Here is a 17,079-nt window from a genome sequence, read left to right as displayed (position 1 = left end):
GAGAGAGAGAGAAGCAGACTCCCCGCTGAGCAGAAAGCCTGATGTGGGGCTCGATCCCGGGACCCTGAGATCATGACCTGAGCCGAAGGCAGCCGCTTAATCGACGGACCCACCCAGGTACCCCGAACTTTCATAGTCTTTTGACAAAATTTTCTCTTTTTCAAAACCAGGTGTCCTGATGTTAGGTCTCTGCGTGGGGAGAGCTCAGCTCCTGAAACTCCTCGCCATTCTCTGCCCTTTATCCTTTCCACGCCAGGGGAAGAGGAGGATTTGGGAAGAACAGAGCTGTCCTCTGCTCCTTATGGAGGACAGAGTTGTCCTTGAAGCTCACGTTCTCCGGCGCTGGGACTATAGGGTCCATTAATCCTGGGATCAGTGTTGGGAAGCCCCTGGCCTCTGTATGGCTGGACCTGGTAACAATAAAAGTGACATCTGAGTTCCCATCTGAGCTATTGACTATATCCTCCCCCCCCCAAAATTCATATGTTGAAGCCTAGCCCCATTCTGATGTATTAGGAGGTGGGGCCTTTGGGAAGTAATGAAGTCACAAAGATGGAATTAAGGTCCTTATGAAAGGGACCCAAAGAGCTCCCCTGCCACCCCCCATGCACCCACCAGGTGAGTGAGGACACTCTGAGAAGTCAGCAGCCCTCTCCTAACAGTACTGGCACCCGATCTCCCACTACCAGTCTCCAGAACCTAGTGAAGGAAATTTCTGTGGTTATAAGCCACTTAGTCTACAGGGTTTTTGTTAGAGCAGCCCCAACGAACTAAGACAACTTGCTTATCCTTTTGCCTTATTTCTCAATTGGTTGAGAACTCTGGCAGGGAAGGGGCCGTCTTTTGGACCTTCCCAAAAAGCCCAACACAGGGAGGCTTCTTTGAATGAGGTATAATGTCCGGTTAATAAGCGAGAGCAATAATTCAGCACTGGGGACGTGTTTTCTCTCTTCCATTCACTTATTCATCCCACATTGACGTGCTAAGCACCCACTACATGCCTGGCACTTCGCTAGGTACCCGTCAAGTAAGGATGAGCCATTGACAGTGGGAGCAAAGGGCCTGATCAAAACTGAACGGAGTTCTCACGTCCGACCTTCCTCCAGGAGATTGAACAAGAAGGAGGTAGAGTAAGTGTCAACTGTTTTTGGAGAGCTTGACAGCCATCTCCCATTGCTTGGGTGGCAGCACCCTGGTTTTCCTCTAGGGGATGAGCTGCTTCATTGTAAGCCACTCTGGTGGGACCGTCGGTCAAGGCACCTGCCCTCCCCTGGCTGAGGGACGAGTCCATGGTCAAGGTTATCATCAAACTCTAGATGCGGGGATGGCGAATCTTCCCCAGAGCGGTGTGGGGCAAAAAACACACCACAGCTCCCCCATTTCAGAAGAAAGTCCTTGAAGAAGTCTTGCTCCCTAGACACATGGGACTGCTCGAGTTCTTCCTCCTTCTCTCCCTCTCTGCTTCTCTCTTCCACACAGAGTTCCCGATCCCCCAGCCGTGCTCAACATCAGCCCGTTGCATGTTTTTCAACAAAAATCAGCCAGAGTTGGTTGCCTTTGCGAGAGAAAATACCATCACGACTGGCAACACATGGACTGTAAGAATCAGAACTTTGTGTTCAGGGTCGTGGGGAAATTGAGGTTAGGAGGAGACTTTCAAATTTTGGGTCAGGGAGGCTTGGAGGCCTGCTGATGAAGAGCACGGGTTCTTGAGTCAACCTGTCCTGGATATAAAACCTGGCTCTGGGTTTGTTAGTTATGGACTGATGTGGGACACCTAACCTAACATCCCGAGCCTCAGGTCCTCAGGTCCTCAGGTCCTCAGTTGGGAACAGAGGATAACACCAGCACCTAGCTCCCAGGGCTGGTAGCACGGTGAAGTGCACAATAACCTTTGGCTGTTATTTTAGTGATCGTTTTCCAAGATTTCTTCTCAGAAGTCGTACAAAGCAGGAATGTACATTGCAAAAAAGATGCTGAGCAGGAAGGCCCTAAAGAAAGCCTTTCTCCAAAGAGGATGTTTATTTCAGAGACACACAGGGGGACACTCAACCAGCTGTCTTCCAGGAAATCGTCCACAACCCAGGGCGAGTTCTAAATTTTAAGTGACCAGCCAATGTCAAAGGGTTGGAAAGAGAAGAAAACAAACAAGGATGATGTAAAAATCCAACCACAAACTACATAAACTCTTAAGGTCTCCAAGATTTCATGAGAATCCTGACTTTGGAGGTGTTTCCCATCTCCATTAGAAGAAGAATCAAAATTATCATCCAGCTTCTATCGGCAGCAGACTGTGAACTTAATAGGAAATATCAGAAACCAAATCCTGAGGCTCTCTGGGATCTTGGAAACCGTAAGATGTAAATGATTAATTCACACTCAGGGTCTCAAGGCCTTTGCACTGAAAGTTTTTTCTGTTGCAAATGTTCCCCACCCACCCCCTACCCCTCCCGCAGCACCCCTGTCTCCCCTCGCTCCCTGTTCACCTCCACCTTATTTCAGGTCAAATGTCACCTCCTCCGGGAAGCCTTCCCCATTCTCTCTAACGGAGCTGGACACTCTGAGTGTTCTCTGTGTTTCCTTCCCACCACGTTTGTGATGAGATGTCTCTGTGATCGTTGGATGGGTGGCTTTTCCCAAGCAGACCCCAGGTTCCAGGTGGGCAGAGGTCTTGTCTGTTCACGTCTGAAGGTCAGGGTAGAGTGGTTCCAGACCCCCAACAGAAACTCTATCTTTTTCCATTTAATGACTTTAGTAAATTTCTGTTAATTATTATTCACTCAACAAGGACTTAAATCCTTAGCACGTGCTATTGAATGATGACCATCATCACTGGTTCATTCAATCAGTTATTGATTAATTAATAATCTATAAATGGTTACAATTATTTTCAAAATATCCCGCTCTGGAGACTAAATGGAAGAGGGCACGGGGCCATGTGGGGGGCTCAGGCTGGGCCATGGCAGAGAAAGGATGAGTCACTTCAATCTACAGGCACGGCCACCAGAAGATGCTGGTGGCTTTAATGTGGAACGTGAGGGAGAAAGAGGGCGCCAGGGGTGACTGCAGCAGTTTTGGCCTGAGCTACCGAAGGTACGGGGTCACCCTGAGCAGAGGAGGGAAGACTATGACAAAGCAGGTTGTCCCCAGCACCCCTTCCCCCCTTTCCCCATAAGCCTCAACCTTCTTACTTCAATTCGAATGTCACCTCCTCCGTGAAGCCTTCCAGGTTCCCTGCAATTAGCCTTCAAATCTCCTTCCCATGCTCATCCCCTCTCAAGTCCTCTCACCCATGTAGCAATCCCTGCATAGCTGCCAGTCACGTACCTCTTCCCCCAGCCCCCCTGGGTGGGGTGCCGGGCAGGGGGAAGTTCGGGAACCGAGCTTTGGACGTGGGCCCTCTGAAGTGTTTCTATACATCTAAGGAGAGATGTTGACAAGACAGACACAGTCCTTGACGCCTGTGTCCCGGGTAGGGAGAAACCAGTGAGCTAACAACGCAGAGGGATGACGTGACGTATCAAAGAGTCGCAGGTGCCAGGAAGGTAAAGGGATGGTGAGCGGCACCTGGTCATAGGTGGGATCCCGGGGGGCCTTTGTGAGAAGATGATATGAGACCCACGGGGGCAGCAAAGCCAAGTCCCCGAGGAAGGAATGGGCTTAGACAGTTTGGGGAACAGAAAGAAGACCAGGGTGGCTGGGGCTTTACCTGTGGGGCTCCAGTGGGGCTCCAGAAGGCATCTGGAGGAGGAATCACCACCCGCGTCTCACTCTACCTGCATGTCGGCACCTGATTTCCATTTTTAAAAGAGTAACTTTGACGAGCAGATTGGCCAGAGAGAGAGAGAGACAGGTGTAGAAGCAGGAAAGCCAGTTGTCCAGACAAACTGTAGCTTTAGCTTGGAAAGTTCGGTGGAAGGGGAGCAAATCCGAGAGACCTGGGACGTGTCGTGGCTGTGGAGTCAACAAGGTGTGCAGACTGGGCGAGGGGCTCAGAGCAAGGAGAATCCAGGATGACGCCCCCGTGGGCGCCAGTAGCTGGCCTGAGGTCACGACGGCTCAGGATGGGAGGGAAGGAGGCCAGAGAAGAGTCCAAGGCCTCTTGGGTCCCTTGGAGTATGAAATTACTAAGCAAGTAGCAACAGGGACACACATACTGGCTTTAGGTTTAAATGCACGTAAAATATTACATACATGCAAAACAGCAGGCCCAGGGGAAGTATCCAGCCTGATGGATTTCCCCTAGTGATGGGTGATCGGCACCCCGAAGTCACCATTCCCTCCCACGGTAACCAGGGTCCTAGCCTCGTGCGATGGATGCGCTTTATTGATATTTTTAAAAACTTGTGATTAAGAGATAATCATCAGAGCCACGCGTGGGGCACTGGCTCATGGATTGCTCAGAAAAACTTCTCATCGGTTTTTTTCTTTTCGACTGAATAAGACTTTTTTTGTCTCGTTTTGCTTCCTCTAGTTGTTTGTGATTTTGAGGTTTGCTTGTTTGTCTTTCTCTCCCTCTTCCCAGGGTGAGGGGCTAATGTGGAGTGTGGGTGACGTCGCGGCGGCCTGCAGTCACCTCTCGCCCGGACCGTCCTTACCTCTGCGAGTCAGGCCCACAAACCACAGCACAGGGTCCGGATGCAAACCCCACTCCCTTCCACCCAGCCCCATCGCCATCCCCCGTGGGGTTCATTTTCCCCATCCAACCCGGCAGGTGGGTCTTCCCAAGGCATCGCTGTCACTGTATATTCTTTGCAGTGTTCATTTTCATGTTTTCAGGAAAATATAGCCAACTTCATTCAAATTTTCTCTCTCTCTGTCTCTCTCCATCTCACTATTCCAGTGATTATTTCTTTTGGAAATAATTCCCCTGCCGCTCTGCCTCCGCAGACCTCCAAATCCTGGCAGAAGGAACGAGGCTCCCGAGGAGTGCACAGCCTGGACAGACGAACCAGGGCTGCAGAGTCACCTCTGGCAAGACACGGTCACACCTGCAGAGCAAAAGCCTCGTCTTTCTCATCTATTTTTACTTCTCAGGAGACCCTGGTCCCTCGAGAACTGTTTTCACCTCCTCGGCTCTGCATACGTGTTTTGCACATGATATTAAATAGTAACCTTTTGAGTTTCCCACATCCTGATATGCTCTGGACCCACTGGCCACATTTTTACACACACACACACACACCCCACACCCCAGTCTATGCTAGCTGACTGGCTGGCAAAAGATAATAACGTTTAGTGGAGCTCTCTCTCCTTTTTTTTTTTTTCCAAACAGCTTAATTAAGATATAATTTACACGCCCTAAAACTCACCGGTTTGAAGTATGCCACTCAATGGCTCTCAGTTTATTTACTGAGTTGGGCTTTAACTGTTTTTCCTTGAAAAATAGGACACGGCTGGGTGGCCTTTTGACTCCACATGCTCCCTCCCCACTTTGAAAGGTGACAACATCTAAGTAGCAGGGAGCAGATGCTGTCCACAATCCCCCCCCAACACACCCACCAAAGTTGTTTTATTCATGGTGCCATTTACAGCCTGCTTCCTGTGCTGAGTCTGAGCGGCTCAGGCCTGCTTCGTAGGAGCCCTGGTGGCGGGTTTCTGCCCTATGGAGGAGTTTCTTTCCTGTTGGAGGGTTTTTCTGTTTGTTTTTTGTTGTTGTTGTTATTATTCAGCGTCTTCTGCTCTTTATATATTTTTTTAAGATTTTATTTATTTATCCATGAGAGTCACAGAAAGAGAGAGAGAGGCAGAGACACAGGCAGAGGGAGAAGCAGGCTCCATGCTGGGAGCCTGATGTGGGTGGGACTCGATCCCGGGACTCCAGGATCACATCCTGGGCCAAAGGCTGACGCTAAACCGCTGAGCCACCCAGGGATCCCCTCTTCTGCTCCTTCCCTTATCTGCTGGGCTAAAGAGACCTGAACAAAGGGGATCCGCGCGGCCTGGCGAACTATGCAGAAAGATGTGGTATTTAGAGCCAAACGCAAATGTTCATAGCATCCTGACTTTGGGGATGGGTCCAAAGGAAGCCAGTTAGGAAGATGAATAGAGAACAGAGGCCTTAAATTTGCTCCTGGTATCAAAATGTTAATCTGTAGTTTGGCTCTGACCTCTCTGACTCTCTGTTTCCTCATTTGAAGAATGCGAATTCAAATAACCACTTCAGAGAGGAAAAAATAAAACAAGACGAAAGCAGAGAGGGAGAGAAACCATATGAGATGCTTTATTTTTTTTTTAAAGATTTTATTTATGAGAGAGAGAGAGAGAGAGAAGTAGACTCCTCGCCAAGTGGGGAGCCCCACCTGGGGCTCGATCCTGGGACTTGAAATCATGACCTGAGCTGAAGGCAAATGCTTAACCAACTGAGCCACCCAGGCACCCCAAGATACTCTTAATCATAGGAAACAAACTGAGGGTCCCTGGAGGGAAGGGAGTAGGGGGATGGGGTAAGTGGGGTATGGGCATTAAGGAGGGCATGTGATGTAATGAGCACCGGATATTATAGAAGACTGATGAGGGGTGCCTGGGTGGCTCAGTTGGTTAAGCATCTGCCTTCAATGAAGTCAGGATCAGGATCCTGGGATCGAGCCCCACATTGGGCTCCCTGCTCAGCGGGGAGTCTGCTTCTCCCTCTCCCTCCTCCCCTCCCCACCCACTTGTGCTGTCTCTCTCTTTCTCTCTCTCTGAAATACATAAATAAAATCTTTAAAAATAAAAAAGACTGATGAATCACTGAACTCTACCTCTGAAACTAATAATACATCATATGTTAATTAATTGATTTTAAATTAAAAAAATAAAGAGGTAAAACAAAATTAAATTAGAATTAAAAAATAAAATAACCACTTCAGGAGATTTGCCTGAGGGTCGCATGAGATCATTTATGTGGAACACAATCAATTCTTTTTTAAAAAAATCTATAAATATTCATTGAATATGCATCTTAAAGAGCTTTACTAATGGTATAAGAATTCTGCTTCTGTCAAAGTACATTAATAAAAATGCAGTGGCTGCTGTCAGAAAAGTGTGTCCCAGTTCAACCATTCAGGCAGCGAATAAGTACTGAGGCCTGCTGGGTGCCAGGCATTGGGGATTGTAATGGTGGACGGGCAGTGGAGTCAGATGGAAGAGAGACAGATGCTCAACATATAGCCAAACAAGTGAATATCTAAGTACAAACTGTACCAGGGCTGTCGGAGAAATTCCGCTAGTGTGTGTGTACTTGTATGTGTTCAAAAAAATTTTAAAGGAATGTATATTTTGCTAGCAAATTAATGCCTACAGGTATGGAAAAATGTTCTGGAACAACCCATGAGAAATAGGTTACAAGTGTTTCTTTTGAGGACGCCTGGGTTGCTCAGTGGTTGAGCATCTGCCTTCAGCTCAGGGCATGATCTCAGGTTCAAGGATCAAGTCCTGCATCAGGCTCCCTGCAGGGAGCCTGCTTCTCCCTCTGCCTGTGTCTCTGTCTCTCTCTCTGTGTCTCTCCTGAATAAATAAATAAATAAAATCTTAAAAAAAAACAAAAAAATAAAAAAACAAGTATTTCTTTTTGTGGTAGGAACCAGAAAAGTAGATTGAGGAATATCATCTACTTTTTAATCTATACATGTCTATAAAAGTTGAAGTCTCTCACTATACGCATGTATTTTTATATTTATTTGCCTGTCTAACTGCCAGTGGGCCTTCTCTTATCAATAGACTGAGAGTCCATTTTTATTTTCTTCATTAGACTTTTCTCCATTCAAAAATGAAACCTGTTATTATTTTTTTTTTTTTTTTTTTTTTTTTTTTTTTGAAACCTGTTATTTAAAATGAACAAATGATTAACTGCTTAGAATATTTCACTGGCCGTGCCAAAGCAATTAAATATTAAATATAATATTACCATATTATATTATATTACCATACTTAAAAAGACAAAGGTCATTTACAAGAGTGCAAGAAATCGTCAACCCGCACAAGTTGTTACCAGCCCACTCACACCCACAAAGCTTGCCCAGACAATAGCACTTTTATTCAGCAGATATTTATTGAGCACCTACTGGGTACCCGGTATTGTTCTGGGCACTAGACAAAACAAAGCACTCCAAACAAGGGAGTCACAGGCCTGCCTTCCAGTTGGAGGAAACAGATAAGAAATAAGCAAATTAAGTATTTAATATAATATATATAGGAGTGTTCTAAAAAAAAAAAAAAAAGTAAAGCAGGGCTGGGTGGCAAGGGACCAAGGGAGATGGACAGTGCTTTCTGATTTTTATGTAGAATACATTTTGTGGTTGTATCCACCACAGAGGAGGGCCAGGAGGCATGTTGGAGGGGATGCCCTGTCAGCAGTGACCTGAATGAGATGAAGGAGGGACGAGCCACACAGGCCAAGGAGGGAAGAATGTTCTCTGCCCGGGCGGGTCAGTAAAAGCCCTAAATAGGAGTCCTGGAGACCAGGGACATTTAGCAGCGAGCACACAACACGTATATTATCCTGTCCGCTTGTCTATATTGTCGCAAACATTTCATAATTTAAAACTTATTTTTGGGGTCGCCTGGGTGGCTCAGTCGGTTAAGCATCTGCCTTCGGCTCAGCTCATGATCCCCAGGTCCTGACATTGAGCCCCGTGTGTCCAGCTCCTTGCTCAGCGGGGAGTCTGCTTCTTCTCCCTCTGCTCTGTCCCCTGCTTGTGTGCTCTCTCTCGCTCTCTCTCGCTCTGTCAAAGAAATAAATAAAAATTTAAAAAATAATAAACTCTGATAGCTTCAAGTTATCTTTGTTTATATAGAACTCAATATGCCATTCTGGGCATTGCTTTTCTTTTTGAGATGTTTCATAAAAAGGATCAATATGAAGTGTAAATACCAGAGAAACAGAGATATATCTCTTTTTTAAATATATCTTTATATTTCAAGGAGATCCCTGGTGGGGTTAGTCAGAAGAACATGCAGGCTCTTGATCTCGGGGTCATGAATTCGAGCCCTGTGTCGGATGCAGTGATCACCTGAAAATATGATAGTAAAATCTTAAAATAAAATCTTAAGGGATCCCTGGGTGGCTCAGCAGTTTAGCACCTGCCTTCTGCCCAGGGTGTGATCCTGGAGACCCGGGATCAAGTCCCATGTTGGGCTCCCTGCGTGGAGCCTGCTTCTCCCTCTGCCTGTGTCCATGCCTCTCTCTCTGTGTCTCTCATGAATAAATAAATAAAATCTTATAAATAAATAAATAAATAAATAAATAAATAAATAAATAAATAAAATCTTAATAAAATCTTAAAAATAAAATCTTTAAAACGTAATAAAAATAAATACAGATATATCTTTATATTTCAATACATTTTAAAACTTCCTATAGCCATATCCGTTCACAGTTATAATACATTTTTTTAATCTATTGTCTTAACAGTATCTCATGAAATTCACATGTGTTTTATGGTACATGTCCATGTTTATCCACTGAAATTAAATGAATAACTGTTACTCCCGGGCCATAAAGACACGGATCCTGAGACAGGCTGTTGGCAGGTTGCTCTAAGATGTTTGCTCGTAGGAGGGGACCTGAAACCAGGTACTAAAAGTAAAATAACAAAACGTAATAATAGTGAGGCTGGCCGTGACAAGCCTCATCTGATGGAGCACCTTGGGATGCTCTTCCCACTTGGTCCTCACCTGTCAGATGAGGGGCTGGCTATTAAATTCTGAGTCATTTGATTTATTCTCTTTCCCCTTTCTTGCTCAGATTTCCAGTTCCAACTCTGTGAATTCTGATGAAAATAACCGCTCTGTAACCAGTCATTGTTACTATAACAGGCTGAGCATGAAGTTAATCTCTTTCTTCAAACAGGGTTTCTGCGGGTAGACTGTTCTAGAACACTGGTTCTCAACCACTGGTGAGAACCACCCACCCCCCTTCCAGGGGGCACTTGGTGGCATGGGGAGACACTTGTCACTTGTCGTGACGGTGCTGCTGGCATCTAGCAAGTGGAGCCCAGGGATGCTGGTAAACACCCTGCAGGGCCCAGGGCAGCTCCCTCGCGACAAAGAACAACGCAGCCCCCAAATGTCAATGGTGCTGAAGATGAGAACCTTGGATCTCCAGAAATTGGAAAAAACGAAGAAGCAGGACAGTGAACGAAGAGGGGGCGGGGTGGGGGGACCCTGCTGCCTTTCTATGCCTCTGTGGCATTTCCCATTTCCCACCTAAGAAAGGAAACAGCAACTTTTATCATAGCTGATGCAGAACCTCTACCATTGATGGATTATTCTCGAGAATCCCTGAAGACCTGGGTATGGGACTCAACCCCACGTGAGAGCCAAGCACAGGACGACAAAGTGAAAAGTGGAGGCAAATTCAAACATGTACCATAACTACTAGGGGACTCTTTCTGCTCTAAGCCTCTCGGAAAGTCTTCAGATCCTGGGTTTCATTCAATCGACAATGCGTTCATCTGCATATGGCATTCAGCAGCAAAGTAAACTTTTTTTTCTGAGTCTTTTGTTTCCAAATCAAAGGGCAACAAAGAATATCCCAGCTCCATTCAAGCACTTTCAATGACTCTCAAATAAACGTGGGAGCAATAGTGGAGCCATTTAAAATGTACAGTGATGAGAAAGCATACTTATTAACCTTGTAAACATTCTATAAAAGTACAAGGGAAACTTCCCAAAGAATATCCAAGTGTCCTTTGAATATAATAGCCCTTTGTGAGTTGAAATGTTCATGTGTCTACCAAGTGGGATGGAGCACAGCAGACTGGAAGAAGGCAATCTTCGAGTCTTCTAGAAAGGGTGCCATGAACACATTATCGTGCAGCATCTTAAAGCTCAGAAGATTAAGGTTTCTCGCCCCCAGATCAGCTCCACTTACAAAAAAGCACTTTGGACTCATATTTAACCAACCATCAGAGGAGCTCCCAAAGCAGGCTAATTGAACACGGGGTTTTTGACACTCTATAATGATAACCTGGGATTTTTTTCTTGAAAACACCAACAGTGGCAAGCTTGGCAGGAAGCAGGAATTAGACGAGAGAATTGGTTGAAACCTGCCCTCCAAATTGGAAAACAAAACAAAACAAAACAAAACCAAAAAATCAAAATTTTTTGGTTTTCCAAAAGTTTGAAATCACTGCATGCTCCATCCTCATTCACATCGCCTCCAGCCTCAGGGCAGGGCATCTTCGGGGGCTTCGGAGCCACCACCTTCTTCACCAAGGCCTGCGCTTTGCTGAGAAGGGTCCCCCTTTGGGAAAAAAGGGGACCCACCCTCTCTGTTCCTCCTGTCCCCCTAGTCTGTGTCAGGCCTGTGTCCTGGTTCCATCTGCATGTTTTGCAGTCGCCTTCACGGCTCCAGAGGCCAACGAAGTCCGTCTCCAGGACGGGTACCCAGCCAAAAGCGGTCACCACTGAACCGTCCTTTTTATCCCTTTCTTAGCCTTTTACCCGCTGGCTTCAAACTTCTCCATGACGGGCCAGCTGTGGCCGACCTCAACCGAATATAAAGTCCTGAAGGGGCAGGCTGGAGAGCCCCACTGGGGGGAGCCCATGGGGAGCCCCGGGGGATGGTCTCTGCCTAAATCACTGGGCCCCACTCCAGCCTCCCAAGGCAAGTGGCAGGAAATTAGCAGCCAGAATCAAATGAGCTCAGCCAGCCTTGAGCCTTTTTTTTTTTTTTTTTTTTTTTTTTGTGATTGAGGGCAATCCAGGCATTCCGCCCAGGATAACCTAGAGAGAGAGAGAGAGAGAGAGAAAGAGAGAGAACTCTTTCTTCAAATCTCTGCAGTTCGTTGCCAGTGAGTCAGTACATACCTGACCCCAAAAAAAAGAAAAAAGAAAAAGAAAAAAGTTGTCTAACTGGTTGGGCTGTTTCAGCCAGCTACTACTGGGAGAAGTAAACAGAACCTGACCGTTTCAGTTGCATCTGACTCGCACATTATTTTCCAGTAAATATTTGTCATTTCAGGCCTGGTCCTTTCGCGGGCCCTGCCTGGGGGAGGCGGCCGCGGGGTGTCCACCAGGAGGGGTTGGGGGAAGACCTGGGTGACACGGAGCCAGGACTTCGCAGTGCTCCCGTGGGGCTGCAGCGGAATTGAGAAACCCTTCTTCCTTGGCCCTCGGGGGCTCCTCCAGGCAGCCGGCCGGGATTTCTGCCGGTCGCAGCACAATGGAGTGAACGCGACACACGCGGGCGTGCCCTCTGTCTTCATTCAGGAAGTGGCCAGCCGAGCCCGAGACTCTTTCTGCTCCGATGATATAAACAAATTGCAGAGGAAGTCAAGTCAAACTTTCCCTTGCTGCTTTTGTTCTCGGGCTAGCAATTCAGAAAGCAGAGCCAACTTTTTCTTTTCTGGATGCCTTTGAGACATTGCTCTTAACTGGCAAGGCATAAACCCTCATGGGTTTTGTTTTGTTTTTGTTTTAAACAAAGATCCCCCTAAACTTATTTTGTCAAAAAAAAAAAAAAAATCAGAGATTTCCTAGAAGTTTCTTTTAAGGCTGGGTTGTTTTTTGTTGTTTTTTTCTTCTCTCTTTTTTTTTTTTTTTTTGTTTTTGAGCCTTTCCAACCCAGTTGCTCCCTTAACATGACACGGCTCCCTAATTATTCTTCCCTTCAAATTTCAACCAGGAGAGCAATAATGAGCTTTGCGTGGACAATGGCTAAACCTGAATGAGGCTTCTGGTGCCCTAATTCAGGGCCAAGGAGAGCTAACAGTCATGATTCAATAAAGGTGCCAGGCCAAGGCACTCAGCAGACAGAAAGGAGACATCTTATCTGTCAAATCTACAGATACTGCTTGAAAAATCACACATAATTAATCCCTTCTCTTAGTGGAGGCTATTTGAAGCTTTATCACCAGCTTGGAAGATTTCATCTCTGGGTTTCACTGATGGCTCCGAGAGGGAACATTTTCAAACCAGAGGCACCTGATAATCCAGACATGCTTACCACGCCCCTACTAGTTATCTAATAAAAGAAGCTTTGCACTAAGTAACTGAAGGAAAACCGAATAGAGATATATAACAACTATTGGCAGCCTGACCCTGAGGTGGCTTCCCAGATGGGATGTTCTGTTACGCTAATCCTGGCACAAGAAATAAAGATGTGACAGGCCCACGGGTATCAGAATGCCTGCCTTGATTGTCCTCAGATGGCCCTCTCTGTGCAGAGGTGGGTAGTCAACTTTCAACACAGCCCTATTTTCTGGTAAAGCATAGTAGAGCAAAAATGCAGGCTCAAGATATTTACTGAGTCTCTGTGTTCCCTTCTGTAAAATGAGGGTTCCTTTTACCATGGCGGTATTTTTTAGGGTAGAAAAAATATATACAGAGAGAGAGAGAGAGAGAGCGATAGACACATATCTCACCTAACTCAATGTGTGGTGCATGTTAGGGTCTCAATGAAAGGTAGTTATGTTGATTAAAATTCATAACCCTATGTGAATTCTCCCGGGGTTGGGAAAAACTAGCATTGGTGGAAGCTGAACTTTATAGGTATTTGCAAAGTTACTCTTATGTCAGAACATGTTTGCTCAATTATGATCGTGTCCTCCCTCGTTATCTAGAAATACATATACACTGTAGATATTTATAGAGTCATAGGTATATAAAATCATTTGTGCAAGTTGTAATTGACTGTGTAATTATTAAATCAACAGTGGATGAAAGGAAAATGTGAGGTTTTGAAAGCTGGCTTTAATTCACATTTTATCTTCTATTCATTACACTGTTTATTTACCTGTCTACATTCTCCTCTCCGTTGATTATTTTCGAAGCATGCATTTTCCCTTGAGTGACATCAGATGAGAACATCATTTTGTTTGCATTGCTGGGGAGACAGAGGCAAACAGAAAACCAGAGATAGCAACCGGCTTGGAGACCTCCAAGGTATGTGGGTCATTGTTAGAAGCTGAGTGCGTCTTCACACCCCGTAACTCTCTTTGAAGTTTTGATGCAGAAACATGTAATACTTACAACGTACCTGAAGCTGTGTAAGGCTAATAGAGCCATCATGTATCGATGCAATGACTATACATTTATAGAATTCAATAATTGCTTTCAACAGGTTTTATCAAATACCTCTGCATGCCAGGCGCTAGGATACAAGGAGGAATTATCATCAGACTAGACACACACTTTAAAGTCCAGAAAAGCAAGGACACCACCACCATCCCTCCTTGCCTGCCAGAGGAGACAACCAGATAATTCAGAAAAGCTATTTTCAATTTCAACAAACACAGGACTTTTATCTCTTTGAAAAACGCAACTTTATTTTTTATTCCAGTTTGGCTTTTTCTGTTTCAATTTTCACTTGGGTGCAGATCCTGAGATGATATGGATTATTTTTCAGAACATACTCCTCCACCGCTCCTGCTTTGGGTGGAATATACTTCCCTGCACTACTGGACTTGTAGTCCAACTACAAGTTGGACTTGGCTCCTGTGACTTTGTTAACCAAAAGGCCCTTAGTAAGCACGATTCCCACCAAGCCTTGAAGTGATTTGCATGGTGGATCATGCTCTTTTGGGCTTCCAACACTGACATGAGGAGCAAAAGTCTGCTCATCCGAGGAGGATGAAAAATGCCTGGTTGTGACCCAAGACTGGAAGCCCAGCTCAGTGGGGTCTAGATCATCTGAACATCAACTAGCTTGCAGATGTTTTTGTGAGATTAAATAATTACTGTTTTAAGCCACTGAGTTTGGGAATGATTTGTTACGTGGCATAATTGTGGCAATAGTTGACTGATGTTGGCCCCATAATACTTACAGGTCTTCATCTGGCCATGGGCATACCAATACAGTTACTAAATTGCAGGGGGTGGGGGGGCGGGGCGCAAATTTAATTTTAAAAGATCCTTCAAACACTTGCCGTCCTGATTTGACTTTGTTATGTAAATTAAGGTCAATTATAGCCTTTGATGCACCAAATGAAATTTGAGGCCCATAATGTTTAAATGAAGCAGCATATGGTTGAGGAATAAAAGAGGTAGAAGGCACTCATTTATTTATTCAGCACTAGATAAAGCCTTCATTCCACAAATGCATCGTCCAAAAAAAAAAAAAAAAAAATGGTTCACTCGTTAAAGAGATGCTCTTGGAGTTCTTTTGTACTAGACTTTGTAGATGCGGATTTGAGTCAAGGGCTTACCGTAAGCCAAGCACTATTCTTAGTGCTTTACCTACATCAGTTTATTTAAAACCCTCAAAAGTTAATGTCACAGTCACTGTGGTTCTTCTTTCCAACTGACAGGTAAGAAAAATGAGGAAGCAGGAGCATAAATGACTTATCCAAGCTTCCATGACTGGTAAGTGACAAATTCGGGATTCAAACCCGGGCTCTCTGATTTCAGAGCCCACACTCTTACCCCCCTACCCATGGTAAGACATCTAGTTTTTACTGACAGTTTGTTTTATGGAGTAAAAGGGGCAGCTGCTTCTAACAAGAAGGCAAATCAATCATACAAACCACAGGCTGGACCAGGATGGAAAAGAACAGGAAACTAGGTTAAGAACAGTAGGGAGGGGGTACCTGGGTGGCTCAGTGGTTGAGCATCTGCCTTTGGATCAGCGCGCAATCCGGGGTCCTAGGATCAAGTCCTTCTCCCTCTGCCTGTGTCTCTGCCTCTCTCTCTCTCTCTCTCTCTCTCTGTCTCTCATGAATAAATAAATAAAATTAAAAAAAAAAAAAAAAAAAGAACAGTAGTGAAGACCTGTTTTGGACAGGAGACCAGAGAAGTCTCTAGTTAGGTGAAGCTGTCTGAAGGATGAAAATGATCACACAAAAAAATGGCTGGGAGAAAGAAGAATGTTCTGGGCAGAAAGAATAGCAGGGAGTTGTCTCCAGTCAGGACACAGCTTGGTGTGCGTTAGGGACTGAAAAATGGTCCAATGCTTCAGTGACATTGAAAAGACAGTGGTCTCTTACTCTTTGCCATAGGACAGGGGTCAGTCAATAGAGTTTTTTGTAAGGTGCCTAATAGTAACCATTTTAGACTTTATAGGCCACAATTAGTCAACTGTGACATTATAGTGCAAAAAAAACCCCCCAAAAATAGAAAAACCATACACAGTAAGTAAACAGATGAGAGTGGCTGTAGTCCAATAAAACTGTATATATGGACATTGACATTTGGATTTCATTGTGACAGTTGTACAAATAGTAAATAGGTGTGAAGACACACGGGACATTCATATCTGGTGCATTTCCAGCATATCAGGTTGGAATTATTATGAAATATTATGGGAATATTATGATACGTGATACACCTTGACTGTGGAACTCTGGTGAGTTCTCTGTCAAAATGGAATATAGGTCATACTGGTAAGAACACGAGGCAGTTTTGAATTAAAGAAATGACAAGCTATTGGGTTATTTAATCGTTGCGTTAGGATTCTTCCGCAAAACAGTAACAATTGAATATAAGTGTATAGGAAGAGATTTCTTATAAGGAACTGGCTCACACAATTAGGCTGAGAAGTCTCATGATTTGCCATCTGCGGGCTGGAGATCCAGGAGAGCTGGTCTGATCCAGCCTAAGCTGAAAGGCCCCAGTACCAGGATCACTGGGAGCAGGAATAGATGTCCCAGCCCACACAATCAGGCAGGAAGGGCCAACTTCTGCTTTCCTCTGCTTTTCTGTTCGATTCAGACCCTCCAGGGATTAGATGATGCCCAATTACCCTGGGCAGGGCAACGTGCTTTACTGAATCTACCCATCCAAATGCTAATTTCATCTGGAAGCACCCTCCCACACACAACCAGAAATAAAGTTTAACCAAATATCTGGGTACCCCGTGATCCAGTCGACATATAAAATTAACCTAAAAGAGTCAATGATCTATGATCACCCAGAAAAAAAAAAAATCACGTGCTTCCTAAAATACTGCCCTGACAAAAATAACATAAAATGCACGGTCCATCTTTACCCAGGAGAACAACAAACTGATTAATGGGTGTCACCATTTGAGGAGAGTCTGAGATTCCTCACTGCCCAAGAAAACTTGAATTGCCCTGAAATCTTAAAGAGGTCATATGTGAGAAGAAAACTGAGAGATGTTTTCCCAAATTTGACCTAAGAACTCCAAAAATTTACATC

General features: G+C 45.0%; 1 long non-coding RNA gene across 1 annotated transcript; it reads left to right on the top strand.

Moving 5' to 3' along the window:
* Positions 1 to 584: 584 nt before the first annotated feature.
* LOC125753514 (uncharacterized) lies at positions 585 to 5,121 on the top strand. Its single transcript, XR_007405516.1, has 4 exons — positions 585 to 1,130; positions 1,480 to 1,598; positions 4,526 to 4,714; positions 4,844 to 5,121. It is a non-coding gene; the product is annotated as an uncharacterized LOC125753514 (long non-coding RNA).
* Positions 5,122 to 17,079: the final 11,958 nt, after the last annotated feature.

This window comes from Canis lupus, chromosome 24, assembly GCF_003254725.2.
Source record: "Canis lupus dingo isolate Sandy chromosome 24, ASM325472v2, whole genome shotgun sequence".
Classification (NCBI taxonomy): Eukaryota; Metazoa; Chordata; class Mammalia; order Carnivora; family Canidae; genus Canis; species Canis lupus.
The sequence above is the reverse complement of the archived record's forward strand: the minus strand, read 5'-3'. Positions and strand labels throughout refer to the sequence as shown.